Below are 15,194 nucleotides of genomic sequence, written 5' to 3'. Positions count from 1 at the left end.
TTCACAAATAATGTTGCCAGTCCATTGGACACCACCCTTTAAGCTATGACGTCCAACAAAAGGAATGGGATTTGCATAAACCCAAACAAGGACCTTAAGTTGTTCACGATTTGACTACAGAATGTAGATTGCCCGAGTCAGATTTTGGATCCCCGAGACAACATTCAGATGATCTTGAAGAGCAGCAACACATTTAACATATTTGTTCCTAAGGTTAGGGTTTCTAAGCATGAATTAGTCACGTGGGGATTAGGGATGGAGCGCATCTGCTGCTCTGATTCAGATCTTATTCTGCCCACCTTGCAGGCGGCCATGGATCATATTCATTTTCACTTTTCTTCCCTTTTATTTATTCATTTTCCCCTTCCCAGAAATAACAATGCTCCTATTGTTCCTTTATTGAAATGCCCAGGAGAAAGCAGGAGCAACCCAAGCGCCTCTCACTTATGAGTTCCTTTCTTCCTCTTCCTTCCCCCATTTTCCCCTTCTCTCCCCCACCTGCCTCCTTCCCATCTGCAACCTCCACCATGTTTTCTGCCCTTTTAATTTCCTTGTCTCCCCCTCCATGTACGTGTGGGGGAGAGAAAGTATGTGTGTGCAACAGACTTATCCCTCCCCTTTCCATCCCCTCCTTCCACTGTTTGGAGGCTCTGCAGAGAAAAAAAATCCTTACACACAATCACAAGAAAGGGGAGGGAAGAGGGTGAGTAGAGCAAAGAAAAAGAAGGGGAGAGGGAGGGAGATATGCGGCCTCTTTGCAAGCAGCTGATTTCCAGCCTGCCTGTCCTTGAATTTGAAGTGTCAAACTGGTCACTTGGGGCTGCAAATCCCCTAGAGTGGTCTTGTTTCTTTGGTTTCCTCCAGGGATGCAGCTGTTCAGGGTCACGGGTGGGGGGGTTGTAGACCTGGAACTTTTTTGAGAGCGAGGTCCCAGCCAGGTCCTTATGTGTGAGCCAATCAGCATGAAAAGGGAATGTGTTAGCCGCTGAAAGAAGTCATTGCCCTTTCGTGCTGATTGTAGCCAGTCAGAGTGAGATGAGGCGAGTCAGCCACTGAGAAGATTCTTCTCAGTGGCTAACACACAGCCTCCCATTTCATTGGCTCCTAGGGACATCTTTTGTAGTGGACTGTAGACTTGCAAGATTACAGGGAGAGCGAGAGAGACAAGGGATAGTGGAAAGGGGTGTGTAGCTGTCAGGGGGTGTGGCATGACTCTCATGAAGGGACCCTGCACTTCTGAAATTGCCACTACACTACTGGGTGCCTCTCTCATCAGACCCTTGGCGGGGGCAGCCCCCTCCTTTTTCTATTCATCGATAAGTAAACAGCTCCCTGTGATTTCGATATGACTCCTTTCTGAGTTAAGTGTGCACAGGATTACAGCAGTGCAGACGAAACCACTGCGCATTCACTCAGAAATCGGTCCTCGCAGGTTGAGTGGCATCTGTCTAGGATTACAACCCTGCACAACAAGGGTTCTCCCCCCCTTTCGACTTCTCAGTCTTTGTGCCTTGCACTGCGAAACTAAATCTCTAATTCACCTGATGCCTGTGGCTGCTGTTGTTTCCATTGTTTGCAATGCATCTCACAGCTTTGTTGATCCCTGGCCTGGGATCTGAAGCAGAGCAGCAGTGAGGTGCATGGGACTTCATGTGTAAGATTGCAAGGGAGGAGAGCAGCTTCTGTTGCAAGGCTGGATTCAGCAGCAGATGCAGCAATCAGAGAAAGGGAGAGCCTGCTTACTGGCGTAATATTCAAAGTGATGGTTCAAAATCTGGTGCTGGAAAAATCAGCTGAAGGTCACAGGCAACAAGGTCAATCACTTAAGCTTGTAAATGTGTGGACTGGGGAAAAATCAGTGTAAAGTTCAAAATTTGAAAAATTCTCAAACATCCCTAGTGTGAATGGACACGAATGTCAATTTTGGTTCTCACAGATTCTCATTTTTCCTATCTTAAGTTCCGTCCTCCACATTTCTACATCAATTTGTGAATTTTCTTAAAAAAAAAACTTCATGAAAATTCATCTGCATTTGAGTGAGAATTTCTCCTCATATGTAGTTTTTGTATGTATTTTTGCTAAACAGGTTCCCTTACTATAATGTATTTTATATGCTATTTTCACTAATGCATTTATTATTATGCACATTTCCCCCCAATACATGCAGTTTTGTGAACATTGTGTGGTTTGAGAACTGCATTGCAAATTTGGATCAGTGCAAATTTCGAAGGATAACTGTGTTTTGATATTATTTTGAAAAGTGTGAATTAGGTAGTAAAATGCAAACAAAATTGAATTTCCCCTCCATCCCTAGTTGCTAGGTACAAAATATGAGAGAACATAAACTTTACAGTGTTGTGCGATATGACATCTAGGACAGCGATGAGGATGTTTGTAGCTATAGCTCCCACCTCTCTGACCACTGACTGTTCTGGATAGAATTAATGGAAGTTAGGAGTCCAACATCTAAGGGACACAGTTTCCCCATCCAAATAAACACAACTGGAGAGGGATATCCAGTACACCATTGGCATCTCATACCTCCTCGGTCACTAGTACTACCTATACTGATTATGTTCTCAATTTTATTGTGTGTGAAAAAGTGCAATAGCAGTCAAAGCTGAGCTACATGCTTAGAATTCACAGACTCGCCCCCAGAAGTAGAATTGCAAAATTTGGTCTAAGATAGACAAGGTCTCATACAGAAAATCTAATAGTCTTTGACAGCACTATCTTCATGAATTTGTCCAATCACCTTCTAAACCATATAAATTTCAGGAAGTGTGAATTAGGTAGGTGGGTGTGCATTAAAAGGTAAACTGAATTGAACTTCATTTTCACAAATCTATAAATTTCAGTCACATCTATGCATTTTTATGCACCATTTCCCCAAATATTCACATTTATATACACATTTTTTGTTTGGAGAACTCTGAAGTTCACATTTCAAGAGCTAGTTGCATTTCAGGTCACTTATTGTTTCAGGAAGTGTGAATTAGGTAGGTGGGTGTGCATTAAAAGGTAAACTGAATTGAACTTCATTTTCACAAATCTATAAATTTCAGTAAAATCGATGAGTACATCTGAAAATGCTTTTCCAGCAGAAACTACTTTTGGGGCAAAGCTGCAATCCCTTAGAATGGAAGTTCACCCTGGTTCATTGTATGATAACCACAAGAAGCACAAGAAAGCCTAAAATAAGGATGACTCAAGCTCATAAGTTAAAGCCTTAATTGCATCCACTGCACTTATTTCCTTTTTTTCCCCATTGCAGCTTTAAAACCCTCATGTTTCCTTCCTCTTGGTCACCTAGCTACATAATAACATACATTTTCTTAGCCCTTTCTGTAACTAGAGATATGGTTAGGGTAACTCAGGGACAGGGGAGAGGCACAATACAGACACATCCTGTTGTGTATTTAAGAGTCTCCTGCATATAATATTTAAAGCACATCAGCAGCCACTGTCTTTAATGAGTTCACAGTACCCAAAACACATTGTGTACAATTTTAATATGGAACAGTTTTTCTCCTACCACCGTGGTGGCAGCACAGCTTGTGCCCTGATCAAACAGCCATAAGGCAGTTGGTAAACTTCAGTGTTTCTCTCCCTTCCCACCACCAGGGCATCAGAAGATACAGATACTGTACGTGTTAGTTCTGAAGAGCATATACTGTCAACCATATTAAGAGTACCAATGCTTTTCTTCCACCAGACTATAGAAGCCTATTCAGGAAAGAAGAATTAAGGGCAAAGAAATAGCAAGAGAGGGAGCACTTCAGCCTACACATACATCCCATCCAGGTTTTGACTCACTAAAATGCCATGTGGCTAAAATCCATTGGTGTACACTTTGGCACATGTTCACACTACAGACTCAGTCCATTGTTAAAAATCATTCCGTCTGCATTAAAAATTGAAGGTTTGGAGGTGAAAGAGGACCTCCAATCTCCCCAATTCCCACCAGTCTACAGCTCCCATGATTCTTTGGGGGAAACCATGACATTTAGAATGTTATAGAACTTAATATTATTTTGTAGAGAAGATATGCTGGTGGAACAGGAAAAGAGAAGGTGGAGAAGGTTACATTCCTCTTACAACTTCACTCTAAACTGTTCCCTCCCTAAATGAGCTTTGCTAATGGAAAAAAGGCAGAGGTTAGAGATGGATGAATCTGTCGATTTCAGTTACACTGGATTCCTAATTTTTCTACTCTTAAATTGAGTTTGTCACATTTCTGCAGCAGCTTGCAAAAAAGTCTACATGAAAATTCATATGCATTTCTCATGAAAGGCACATTTTTGCCTAGTACACAAATGTTTATAACCAATTTCCCCTAATATAATGTATGTCATTTTCACACATCTATGCATTTTTATGCACCATTTCCCCAAATATTCACATTTATATACACATTTTTTGTTTGGAGAACTCTGAAGTTCACATTTCAAGAGCTATTTGCATTTCAGGTCACTTATTGTTTCAGGAAGTGTGAATTAGGTAGGTGGGTGTGCATTAAAAGGTAAACTGAATTGAACTTCTCCCCCAGCCTCTAGTGGCAATTAGACAGCTCTAATCCATATAATTCACACTATACATATATTCCACCTTAAGCTATCCTGGGTTCCCCCAAGGAATCCTGGGAAGTGTAGTTTGTAAAGGGTGCTGAGAGTTGTTAGGAGACACCCTTTTCTTCGCACAGAGGTACAAATGTCAGAGTTCTCTATGAAGAGCAATTGATTTATTCAGAGCTTGGAAAAGTTACTTTTTTGAACTACAACTCCCATCAGCCCCAGCCAGTATGGCCACTGGATTGGGCTGATGGGAGTTGTAGTTCAAAAAAGTAACTTTTCCAAGCTCTGGATTTATTAAACTACTAAAATAGTAGTAGTATAAATGTATGGTATGAATGTGACCCTAGTTATCCCTTCAAAACTAGCTTTTAGTGCTATTTGCCCCTGTTACTCCAACCTGTTTTATGCAGTCCTAGATGTAGCTCTTGGTTTATCATGAACAGCTACATTCAGTCAGGTCTTCCTAATCAGTATATCTCTACAATGCCTATGTTTGTTGCATTCAAAGCTTATATTGAAGGTATGCACTTAATGTTGTATCTAACTACATTCTATTCAGAGTAGACCAATTGAAATTAATGGATACAACTCATTTAGGTCCATTAATTTCAATGAGTACTCTGAGTAAAACTTATTTGGATACAATCCTTAAACTTATCTTTGATAGGTATCTCAAAATCATGATGTTTGTAAAATTGCTCTCCACCCACCTTCTACCTTTCAATTAGAAAAAATGCTGAACTGCCTCAGGATAGATTTTTTCCAGTAAAATTTGAGATATTCACTTTTTCTACTTACTCTGAGAAAAAGAAGAAATATTTTGACAAACTCTCTTCAGGATTCCTCACATGGGTACATCAACCACCATTGCAAACCCACAATACTAGGCCTGGAGTCATTATAGAAACTGTATGCAGCCAGCCAGGTTACCAACACAGTGGCAACAAAACTGGAACAAAGGTTAGGTCACATCTGTACCACACAGAGTTCCCTGGGAAGAAGGATTGATTATTAAGCCACTTTGGGGTCTATAACTCTACAAGGGGAATAGGACACCTTGGTCTCAGCACTTTTAACAAACTGCAATTCTCTTTGGTGGAAACGATGGCTCTTAAAGTGGCATAATAGTGCTTTAAATGTATGACAGGGTAGGGAAAAAACCAAAAGGCTATATTATTAGCACTTCCATTGGGGACAACTACCCTGGAGAAAAATGGTTAGAAAACTGGAAAATGGTTAGTAAAATAGCTCCCCAATTTTACTACTCATAAATAGGAAGAGAGCTTGAAGAGACTATTTTCATTATGCTCTATTTCTGACAGATGTTTGCTAAAAGATAAAAATCCATGGAAAGAAACCAATTACTTTAGCCAACCTATGAAGGAATTTCAAAGCCATGCACCAAATACCATCTGTTCAAGTGTGCTAACAGTTGTCATAGACCTCAAATACTATTTCCCATTACATAGACAGATATGGTCTTTTAGACATTGTATCACAACACCTACCTTCTTTTAGGCCTAGTAGGACATCAAATACACATACTGTACCACTCCTTCAAACATCATAGCACTACAGCTCTCCTAGAGAAGTCTGCTACATTGGAAAAGTCTGTATATCACATACTTAACCTCCCACATCTGGGTAAAATGCTAATTAAACTTACTCAGCTGCATTTACAAGGAATCTACAAAAAGATCAAACTCTGCAGTAACTTAATAACATCAATGTGCTTTTATGTTTTTGCTGCTTAAAATAAATTTTTAAGGCTGCAATCCTAACCCCACCTGCCTGGGAGTAATCCTTGTTGAATTCAATTGGAGTTACTTCTGAGTAGACATGGTTAGGATTACAGCGTAATCTTGTAAAGCATGAGTAGGGAAATAAAGAATTGCCGGGTCCAGAACCCCAAATATTACAGGGTTGTATTCAACTAAGTCCTATTCAAAGTAGAGCCATTGAAATTAATGAACCTAAATTAGTTGTGTCTTTCAGCTTCAGTTGGTATACTCTAAGTAGGAGTAGTGTTGAAAACCACCCATAGGAAGTAGAATTGCTCCAGCTGCAGCTTTTACATTCAACTTTTGGAGAACAAACAAATCCACACCTGGTGAAATTTTCCCTTCTGTGCAACTCTTAAGCATGATGTGCTTCTGCATGTTAGTCACTTGATGACTTCAGGATCAAGTGGTGACTTGCAATGACTCTGAATGATGAACACGGTACTTTATTCCTCCCACCAGCTGTCCCTTCCTTCTCTCTATGCACAAGGAACTCTGGGACTGGTAGCTCATGAGAGAGCCACAGGGTCCTTTCAGTTGTACCTTTTGCAGAGCTGTAGCTGCTGGTTGTTCCCATGTTTTCTGTAGCAAATTGGTAGTGGATTGTCCTACACGATTCATGGCATGTCACTGTTTTGGGGGATGGTGACTATGCTTTTTCCCAGCCACACCAATGACAGGATGTGTTTGGACTGAGAACCGTTCTCTGCCTGAGAGAACCCCTTCTGTTCCCTTGTTTCTCCAGCCAGTCATTGTCAGAGTTTTGAGTGCATGTACAGGGTACCAATAGCCCTTTTGCAGTATTTTTGTTTGTTTGTTTTTAAGGGGCCCAGTTAGCTTCCAGATATCCTTTCTCAACTATTACACCCGTGGCCAGTCAAGACATTTTGATGCATGAGGCAGAGCAACAAATGCCCCCACTCCAAGTTAAGGTGCATCATTCCTAAGCTGTATTGATACCTCAGGCAGAAAACTCCACAAGTGCCTCTCCCTCTGCCTGGCAATAAAAAATACAATAATAATAAATCAAATAACTGTCCATTAATTGCCCTTTTATATTGGTCAAACTCAGGTGCCAAGGGCAGTTGTCTCACTCAGCCTAATGGTAGGGCCAGGCCTGGTTTATTGCATATAATTAGCATGACATCATGTTGCTATTCCAGGTGCCTTTCTCCTTGATGTACTCTTCTCTCCTTCACCATGGTTGACCATCCAAAATGATTTCATATACCTAAATGGCAGATCATTGTGCACTGGGCCATTTCTGTAGTAATGGCTGGCAGCCAGAATTAGACAGCTTTTTGCCCTGATCCCACGAATACATACACATGAAAAGAGGATGTCAGTGTAAGGATCTTTTCACACATTACATGGCAGCAAACCTGGGTTTGCAACTGTGTGTGTGAATGTGTATACTTGACAGCATGCTACAGCCAATTCTAGAACTGGGTGTACTTGAAAAATGTGTGTTCTGTTATGGAATGTTGTTATATTGCTTTTGTTTTCTTTACATTTTGTATAGCACTTGGAGGACCTTCGGTCAAAAAACAGCATATGAATAAATGGTAACATAACATGTGTTTCCAGATATGTTTGTCTCAATTACATATTGTAATTTTAGGTCCAGAATAACCAATGGGGTGCCCTCTATGCATTGATGGACTATAACTCCCATAATTCCTAACCATTGGTCATGCTCTCTGCGGGCAGATGGGAGTTGTAGTCTAGCGACACCTGGAGTTTATCCCATTGGCTATCTCTGTTTTAGGTGCACATAGGGTGGTTGAGATGTAAAAGAGGGCAGGGACAAGGAGGACAGCATGACAAGCGACATCTGCTGAAACGTCATCTTCTATGCAGCTATTAAAGGTGTGGGAGCCCTGTCCTCTTTTGCATCTCATCACCCTAGGTGCTAGGGTTGCCAGGTTCAGGGCCTGAGACTGATCCTGTATCTTTAGGAGAAGAGAAAGTCAGCCAAGTGCAGGTGTTCTTGCAACACTGTAATGGGGAAAACCACAAGGTGGAATTCTCACTTCCCCCTCCACAATTTTTAAAGATACAGAAGACCTCTTGGTTGCCAGGCCCAGCCTCCAGTCCAAGAGGTCTTCTGTATCTTTAAAAGTTGTGCCGGGGGGGGGGGGGGGAGGAAGAATTCCACCTTGTGGTTTTTCCCATTACAGTGTTGCAAGAACACCTGCACTTGGCTGACTTTCTCTTCTCCTAAAGATATAGGATCAGTCTCAGGCCCTGGACCTGGCAACCCTACTAGGCACACACTTTAAAAACGTAGACTATGCAGTGCAATCCTTTGCAGCGTCAGGCTACAGTCCTGTAGACACTTACTTGAGAATAATTCCTATTTAATACAATGGGACTTACCTCTGAGTAGAAATGCATACTGTGCCACAAGAGAGCTAATGTAGCATAGTGGCTAGGGCAGCCTTTCCCAACCTTTGGGTCCCCAGATGTTGTTGGACTACAACTCCCATCAGCCTCTGCCAGCATGACTAATAGTCAAGAATTATGGGAACTGTAGTCCAGCAACATCTGGGGACCCAATGGTTGGGAAAGGCTGGGCTAGGGCTACAACTCTGTATACCAGGAATGGGAAGCTTTTGGTCTCCAGATGTTGCTGAACTACAGTTCCCATCAGCCCCAGGAAATCTGGCCAATGGCCAGGGATGATAGGAGTCAAGAACATCTGGATGGCCAAAGGTTCCTCACACCTGCTGTATATATTTACCTGGAGCATAAGCTCCATAGAATATAATAGGATTTGCTTCACATAGGATTGTGCTACAAGAGAAGACTTCTCCATGCATTCAAAAGATTGCATGTAAACAAAGTCTGTTGGGAGAGCTCCTACGCCACCCACAATGTCCTTACCTGTGCTAGATGCATCTGCTCAAAGTCTGATCTTTGAGCACTGAGCAGGAAAATCTGAAGGGGTTTTCTAAGTGTGTTGGCTGAATACGATTGGAAGCTTCCTAACAATTGGCTTCAGCACTGGTTTATTATTATTTTTCTCTACGTTTTTTCTAGGGAAAATGTTAAGACCTGCAGCTCTATCATTCCATTTCACCTGAATCTGGAGAGGCTATGGAGATTTGGAGACGTGTGTGGAAGCAATGATGGACCAGATGGGCTGAATCCTAATAAAATGAAGGTGCTATGGTGGAGTAATTTCCATGTTTGAGAACTAGATGAATTCTAACTTTTCACTTGAGTTTCGGTTGGCTTCTGTGGTTAGGAGTGCTTATGCCCACCTTAAGGTGGTTCAGGATAGGTGATGACAGTCTGGCCTTAGTTGTCCATGCTTTTGTCTGGACTAATGTAATGCAGTCTATATGGGGCTGCCTTTGAAGACAGTCTGGAGGATGTGCAGAATGTGGCTGCTTGGTTGGTAAGTTGGGACCATGTGTCACCAATCCTGAAAGCATTGCAGAGGCTGACAGCAAGCCATCAGCCCAATTTAGGATGTTAGTACTGGCATACAAAGCCCTAAATCACTTGCGACCCAAGTACCTAAAAGAACGGCTCTCCCAATATCACCCATTGCAGACCCTATGATCAGCAGCAGAGATCCTCTAGGTGGTGCCTTTTCTTGCTGCTGCCCAGTTGGCATTGACCCATAACAGGGCTTCTCAGTGGTGGTTCCCCATTTATGGAATGCCCTCCCTGGTGAGGTGCACCAGTCTCCCTCATTATTTAGTTTCAGGAGAACTTTTAAAACATTCCCCAGGCATTTGATGTCTGAAAGATACTGTTCCTTGCAACTTTAAAAGTGTTAGCTGTGAGAGCATATGATTGTTTTTAGATGTGGTTTTAAATTGTTTGTAGATGTTTTTGTTTTTTAGAACATTTTATATGTTTTTAAATGTTTAATATATTTTTATTTTATTTGTAATATGCTTTAAAATGGGGTTGTATTCAACTAAGGCCTACTAATAGTAGAGCAATTGAAATTAATGAACCTAAGTTAGTCATGTCTATTAACTTCAATGGGTCTACTCTGAGTAGGACTAACACTGACTACCACCCTGGATCTTTAGTTGCATAACTTTATTATTGCTGCTCTAGGTTCCTTTGAGAGGAAGGGTGGGATATACATTGATGATGATGATGATTAATAATAATAATAATAATAATAATAATCGCTACTCAGTTATTACTACTACTAATAATAATAATTATGCTTCCTGGAATACATGCATACCAGGTTGCTTTACTTGGAAAAGAACTTGGCCCCTTCAAGCAGCCACCACAAACTTCAAAGCCTTGCCAGGGGGATATTTTGACGTTTGATCCACGGGCCAAATCAGCTGATTCTGTTTCTATTGGCCAGATCAAAAGGAGCTTCTTTGAGCACAAAACTGTCAGTGGATGATATGCAGACTCTGTCAGCGTGTGCTTTCATGTTCAGGTGGAGTGAACGCCTCTCCACCCTGTGTCTGGACCACACCGGCATTCTGTGCTTATGAGCCTCAGTGCTGACGTTTACAAGCAGCCCTATTCTATTTCTCACCTCCCACTGCTGATGTTTGAACCTATTCTGAGATGCCTTCCTTTAGTGCACCTGTGAGCAGGGTGTGTGGCTGCATAACAGAATGTTGCCTTTCTGAGTCGGCTGAAGGTCTATAGCTCAATGACAGAGCACATATTTTGCATGTAAAAAGGTCTTAGGTTTTGTCTCCAGGTAGGGCTGGGAGAGACCCCCACCTGAAACCCTGGAAAGACATTGCTAGTCACTGTAAACAATCCTGAGCTGGATGGACCAATGGCCTGACTTGATATACAGTAGTGCCTTATGTACCTTTGAAAGCTGGCACAGTCTCAGTTGGCTCTTACCCTTGATCACTTTCTGGTAGTTCACTTTCCCCTTTTCCCAACCCACAGATTTCTAGGAGTAGCCTCCCAACTTCTGTAAGCTATGGAAGAGCTAAGCTTCTCTTTAAATGAAGTTCCCATTCTGGCCTGAGGAAAAGGAGGGGAGCTGCATTTTAACAATGGCTAATCTCCTTGCTGGATTGTGCAGTACTGAGCCGACTCCTAAAAACCTCTGCAGGGAGAGCAACAATAACAATTGTCATTTCCTTTGTTCTTCCAAGTGTTCAAAGCTCTTCCCATGCATTATCTAGTAGTCATCTTCACAACAGGGAGGTCACCAACCTTTTGGGGAATGTGGGCACATTTGCAAACAGGAAAAACTGGGGTGAGCACCACCTACCCACCCACTGTGACCAGACACACCCCACAACCTATTCTATTGGCTGCACTGGAATGCTTCATTTAAGTCTAATTTCAGGGGGCAAGGGAACCCTGTGGGATCCAGGGAAGGCCTCTGTGGTGTCATTTTGCTGGTATAGTAGTCTATGTAGGCTCAGCTATGGTGTGCTGTCCAGTAGGCCTCCATCATACAACAGAGGACAGGGCCCAAGAGTTTCCAGATTTTTGAACTGGGTTCATAAGAATATATATATAGCTATTTTGGGGGTGTGGGTACTTCAGTTTGCTGATCCCAGTTCAGAATTAAGCTGAGGGGAGTTCTCCCACAGCTCATGTGTGAGAGAGCCTATGGAATGTGTGATGTGAAAAACTTTCATTATAGAACTGCTCCTGGACTAGATCTCTCCAGGTTGTAAGTGATAATTTACTTGTCTGAATGCTGTTCCATAAAAATAAAATTCCTGCATACCAAAACAAAGAAGGAACACATCTGGAAGAAGGTAGACTGCCTACTTCTCCATGACAGGCTAGCTGTTGTGAAAAATGACCATAATATTGTACAGGAAGTATGATATATTGTGATACTCATAATCACATTGTCTTAATGTAAGCAGGCACCACGCATCTTCACTTGATGAGCCACCACCCACCTTTGTCAGTAAGCATTCTTCTTTTTATATTTGTGTGTGTGTGTTTCTGTGTGTATATATATTTAAAGGAAGCAATGACAATGGTTAGGCAATTAGCTCAGGTTACAGATTGTGCTACTGTGGTATGAATACTGAGGAAACAGCCCCCACACTTTATAGAACAAAAGTTACTTCCACCCTATCATGTGTGTCAGAGTGCAGGAACTCTGGAAAACACCATCAAAATCTTGACTGTAGTAGACAAACAAAATGGAACAAGCTTGAGTTTATCTTGGAACAATGGGATACAGTTCCTGGAAGGTCTGTGATCTAATAAATATAATGCTCTATTTATTCATGATAACGTTTTAAACATGCACATTTACTGGGAAATAAACCCTTCAGTGTTCAGTGATAACACTGCCATGTTATAGCACCAGAACCATATCTGATTATTTCTAACTGGGCTGCTCAAATGGCTGCTCAAATGGCTGATCTTCCATTCTGTCCACTTTGTACGAATGCATGTCCAACTCCCCAGAGATCATAAGGTAACCCGGCTATTTTTCCATCTTGGCAAGAAATACTCTGATTTATATGTGACCAGATGTCCTTTTTATGTGAAGTTGTATCATCCTTATCCCCATTCAGGTGCTTGCCTCCATGTGTATGCTAAACATGTGGAGGAGGAAGCGAGAACCTCCCCCTATCTCTGGCCCCAACATTGCATGCCCCACCTGTCTTGTCTATGCCCCACATCTATGTATTTGGTGCAGTGTCTGCAAAAGGGAGTCTTTGTGTGAACAACTGTCGACTCTCCTTGCCAGGCGTCATGCCAAACATGTGCATAGCTGAGGTGGGGTGATGGAACATGTAGCAGCAGAACCAGCAGATATGGTTCTAGTCCACCTCCACAGGCTTAGCATATGCATGGAACTAACTCCAGAATCAAGAACTTAACTTTATCAGGCTTATAAGGAAGGAGGTAGTCCATACGATATCATGGCTTTAGACCAGGATTAGCCAATGCAGTGTCCTCCAGATGTTATTGGATTCCAACTCCCATTAGCCCCATCTGGTATGGCCAGTATTCAGGGGTTATGGGAGCTAGAGTCTAATGACATCTGGAGGGTGCCACATTGGATATCCCTGCTTTAAACTGTTTAGAGCCCTAAGTGTTAAGATCTGGGGGGGGGGGGTTAAAAGAAAATTGAGCACAGAAGAAAATAAAGTCTGGAACTTGAATGATGTGATCAGAATATCTCACGGCAGACCAAAAAAAAGGCAGATTTTTTTGAACTAGCTGAAGATTCTGATCGCTTTTCAAACACAGCCCCAAGTAGGCTGTGTTGCTGTAGACCAACCTGGATGTAACAAGGACATGAATGACTTTGGCCAGATCTGACTTTTCCAGGAAGGGATACAACAGGCATCCCACCTAAAGTTTCTAAAATGCTGAAAAGTCGTTCTGGATGTGGTTGCTGCTGCTACCTGTTAATCCAGAGGCAGTACCAAAGGCCGGGGGCAGGGAATGGAAGCAGTAGTTGCCCAGTCCCCTTCTGGACCTCAAATTAAAAATTGAAGCCAGCAAGGTGTTCACATAACCAGAAGGATACCTTGGTCAGTGGTATCAAAAGTCATTAAGTGATCCAAGAGAATTTACAGAGTTGTATTCCTGGCATAGGTTATGTCCATCCCAAATCCAGTCAGAAGACAGATTAATAAGCATCCAGTTAAATGGCATCTTCCAGGAAGATCCATGGCTGGCACTTGTGGTCAGTGAGGTCAGGTTATCACTGGGGTCAGATTCACTAAGCAGCCCATTGAATCACAGTACCACACCATTGTTACTTTCATTCTCGGTGGAGCCCAGCCAAGCTGGAAATGTCTCCTGCCTTTGACCTGCCTTTGACCTGAGCCAATTGTAAAAACATCCTTCTGATTCCAGCCTTCCTGAAGTTGGCCCTATAGTCTGCCTACAATAATTAAAAGTAAAATAACAGTGTAGGTCTATAAATCAAGGTTGAGAAACTTGTGGCCTTCTAGATGTTCTTGTACTCCCAATTCCCTTCCGGCCCAGCCACAATGGCCAATTGTCAGGGCTTATGGGAACTGTAGTACAGCAATATCTGGAAGGCCACAGGTTCCCCATCCCTGATATACATGCCTACTCAAAAGTAAGTCTCATTGAGTTCAAGGGGGTTACTCCTGTGTAAATAGGTATAGGATTATAACCTAAATTCTATGTTTAGGGCAACGGTAGCCAATGGGGTGCCCTCCAGATGTTGTTGGACTTCAACTCCCATCATTGGCCATGCTGATTGGGGCTGATGGGAGCTGGAGTCCAACAACATTTGAAGGGCACCATGTAGGCTGTCTCTGGTCTGGGGTCATATTGCCCAGATAGTCATGACATGATTCTAAGCATGCCACAAGTGCAAGTTTAGGGTATTAGAAGAACAATGGCCCATGTAGTTCTGGAAACATTAGAGAAGCAAAAACCTTAAAGGGAAACTCCAGTATGAAGAAGCTGAGTTGAATTCATTTACAACCTGTGGCTCTCCAGATATTGTTGACCTACAACTCCCATCATCCCTGACCGCTGGCCATGCCGGTTGCGGCTCATGGGAGTTGGAGTCTAAAAACATCAGGTTCCTCACCCCTGATTTACAGATTTTACTCTATCAGATTTGGATTCAGTTGAGAGTGGGAGGAACTGATTAACTACAGACAGTAATTAACCTTTATATGTTGATGTACACTACACATCTTATTTTGCTAATGCATTACTGTTGGGAGTGTGTGACACCCACTCTGATTTGATCTTTTATTATTTGAACTGGAACTTTTTTTTTGCATTGTAACTTGACACACCTGTATCTTGAATTGCTGAGTTACCTGGTCTCACTTTGTAATGCCATACCTCTATCTATGGATCAATTGATCTGCCAACTGCAGAAAGCTTTTCATTAGACAATGTTGGC

At 42.2% G+C, this 15,194-nt stretch overlaps 1 protein-coding gene across 1 annotated transcript in view; it reads right to left on the bottom strand.

Annotated features, from left to right (window-relative positions):
* CD36 (CD36 molecule) overlaps window positions 1-6,198 on the bottom strand; it is a 97,476-nt gene extending 91,278 nt beyond the window's left edge. The window contains exon 1 of the mRNA XM_061582152.1: window positions 6,083-6,198. The gene's annotated coding sequence lies outside the window, so the exon portion shown is untranslated. The remainder of the gene's footprint in view (window positions 1-6,082) is intronic.
* Window positions 6,199-15,194: the final 8,996 nt, after the last annotated feature.

The sequence above is a fragment of the Rhineura floridana genome, chromosome 8 (genome assembly GCF_030035675.1).
Source record: "Rhineura floridana isolate rRhiFlo1 chromosome 8, rRhiFlo1.hap2, whole genome shotgun sequence".
Lineage (NCBI taxonomy): Eukaryota > Metazoa > Chordata > Lepidosauria > Squamata > Rhineuridae > Rhineura > Rhineura floridana.
The sequence above is the reverse complement of the archived record's forward strand: the minus strand, read 5'-3'. Positions and strand labels throughout refer to the sequence as shown.